Here is a 2,705-nt window from a genome sequence, read left to right as displayed (position 1 = left end):
GGCCTCAGTTTTCCGGTCTGTCAAATGGCCTCTCTTTGTATCCCTGTTGTCAGGATCCGAAGAGACCTGTTCGCGAAGAGGCGCTGTGCAGGACAGACAGCTCAGGGGCGAGAGGCAGGGCCGTTGGAGGCTAAGGAAATGGGTGGAGCCCAAAGCCGGCCTCGGGCTCGTGCGAGGGGTCCCTGGCTGAGCAACTGTGCACCGGGCAGCTGCGGGCCCAGCCGGGCAGTGGGACCGGTGCCAGGCCTCTGTGCCTGCTGATGTCCCCCCGCTGTGTGTGGGGACGAGGAAGTTAACCTGTTATGTTTCCCACAGCAGTTGGTGCTAAGGAAATTGCATCAGTCTGTAGCTGCAACCCCCCTCCAGACCTTCAGGCTGCGGATAAGTGTCTGCCCACAGGGCGGTGACCTCCTTCTCCCCTTCTGTGTCTCTGTCTCTGCCTCTGCCCCTCTCCTGGGGCCACCACTTGCTGAAAGCCTCACCCACCCATACTGAGCACTCCGCAGGCACCGGCATCGACTGCCCTTGGTCTGACCCAGTCTTGGGGTGCAACTCCTGCAAGCAGCAGCTCTGGGCAGCGAATGTCACGAGTCTGTCAATACAGTGCACGGGGGACCCTGCGTTCCTCCAATGGCATTATGCGCAGTTCAGCAAACATTTATTGAGTCCATAGGCTGCGCGCGACTCTGTTCCAAGAATTGGGGATATGGCTATAGACAAGCCAGGAAAGGTGGGGGACACGAGTGTTGAGACAGACATCAGTAAGTAAAATGGGGCAACCCGAGTGCCTGGGAAGGGGACTGGTGGTCAAGGAGGGTTTCCTGGAGGAGGAGACTTGAGCTGCAGGAGGTGGCCACCGGAGGATGTGGGGACAGAGCCTTTCACGGCGGGGTGGGGGGACGTGGCTGGGTGTGGGGGTATTCTGGAGGGAGGCGGGGCAGCTTACTGAGAGACTGCATGTCCTGGAGAGGATTTGAGGATGACTCTGAGATTTTGGCCTCAGCCACTGGCAGGATGGCGATGGCATTTACCGAGCACACACTGAATTATGTATTGCTGTGTATTATTGTGCACACTGCTAAGCCCTGCAGAGTTCTGAATAATTGCTTCTAGGCATTCTTCCCTTCCCCCTGTAGGTTAAAATTCCAGTGGCCTCTGACTCCTCTCTCTTCTTTCTCCACCACCCACCCCGCCACCGTCCCCTTCCACAGCCACAGTGACCCCAGGGCTGGGTTAACATCTGTTTCCTCCCTGCAGTTCCCCGGGCACTGGCCTGCTGGAGCTTCCCTGGCCCAGCCCTTGGATGCTCCTTAACTTCCTGCTTCCTTGCCCTTCCTCATGCAGTTCCCTCTGACTGGAGGCCTTCCTCCCTGACCTGACTTTTGAAGCTGCACCAGGACTCTATGGCCTGGGGTAAAATGCCAAATGCCTCCTCTAACTTTTCCAAACCCTCCCTCCCAGTAGATGTGATCTTTCCCTCCACCCGGCCTCCTTGGATTGCACTTTTCCCACCAGAGTTACTTTCCTGTGGCCAAACTCACCTTCCCAGACCATACATAGCTCACCTGAGTATTGTCTTGCCCAGCACAGGGCCTTGTGCATAGCAGACATTCAGTTAGGTTTGAAATAGTTGGATTAGTTGAAGCTTCCTTCCCACCAAACCTTTTACGAAAGCCTGAAAAACAGAAAAAGCAAGTCAGGTTAAGGAGTCAGGGAAGAGTTGGGATGTCTCTCTCTCTGTCTCTCTCTGTCTCATACACACACACACACACACACGCATGCACACTTTCTCTCTCTGCTCATACTCACCCATACATGTCCCCTTTGTGTAGGTGTCCTTTTGTGGACACCTTGTAATGCCTCCCATTCCAAGACCCATGACTAGCAACTTTTTCACCCTGGGGTGAGTCTCAGCCCTTACCTCATCTCCCTCTCCCCCTAAGTCCCTGCTGGGTTCTGCACTGGGCTGCGACTGGGATGCACACAGGATCTGCTGCCTCAGTTTCTCTTCATGCTTTGCTCCTCCCCCAGGTGGCGAGTGTGAGGGGACACGTGAACCAGTTTACACAGCTCTCTCATACTGTAGAAGAGCACCAGCTGCGTGATCGTGCCGGCTGTAGGCATAGGTCCTTGGTAGGAGCAGGAATGGGGGTTACTTTCTGGCCACCACCTGACTCAGGCTGTGATTAAAATGCCTGTCAGCTTATATAGCACATCTAACCTCTTCCCTCTTCACGGGATGCTTCAGTTCAGTATCATGTTCCTGACCCACATCAGCTTCCTCTTCTGTCCTCTCTTCGTTTTGCTCATCCCTACAGGAGGAGCCTGGAACAGCCACTGATGGGCACCCCTAGAAACTTCCTATTTCAATTTCTTGCCTGGACATTGACAGTCGTCCTCATTCTTATCATAGAAGTGTGCCATCCATGCATCCATCCACCATCTGTAATCCATCCATCTGACCATCCACCCATCCACCCATTCATACGCCATCCACCATCCATTCATCCATCCACGCATTCATTCACCATCCATCATCCATTCATCCATCCACCCATTCATTCATCATCCATCATCCACCATCCATCATCCATTCATCCATCCATCCACCCACCTATCCACCCATTCATTCACCATCCACCATCCATTCATCCATCCATCCATCCATCCATCCATCATCTGTCATCTGTCCATTCATTCACTAT

General features: G+C 54.0%; 1 long non-coding RNA gene across 4 annotated transcripts in view; it reads right to left on the bottom strand.

The window, feature by feature from the left end:
• The window catches only part of LOC121042318 (uncharacterized), a 47,601-nt gene that overhangs the window by 30,144 nt on the left and 14,752 nt on the right, over positions 1–2,705 (bottom strand). For all 4 annotated transcript variants that reach the window (XR_005796106.1, XR_005796107.1, XR_005796108.1 and 1 more), the window contains exon 6: positions 1,566–1,675. This is a non-coding gene — a long non-coding RNA (uncharacterized LOC121042318). The remainder of the gene's footprint in view (positions 1–1,565; positions 1,676–2,705) is intronic.

Source organism: Herpailurus yagouaroundi, unplaced genomic scaffold (assembly GCF_014898765.1).
Source record: "Herpailurus yagouaroundi ecotype Mexico unplaced genomic scaffold, PumYag 185, whole genome shotgun sequence".
Lineage (NCBI taxonomy): Eukaryota > Metazoa > Chordata > Mammalia > Carnivora > Felidae > Herpailurus > Herpailurus yagouaroundi.
The sequence above is the reverse complement of the archived record's forward strand: the minus strand, read 5'-3'. Positions and strand labels throughout refer to the sequence as shown.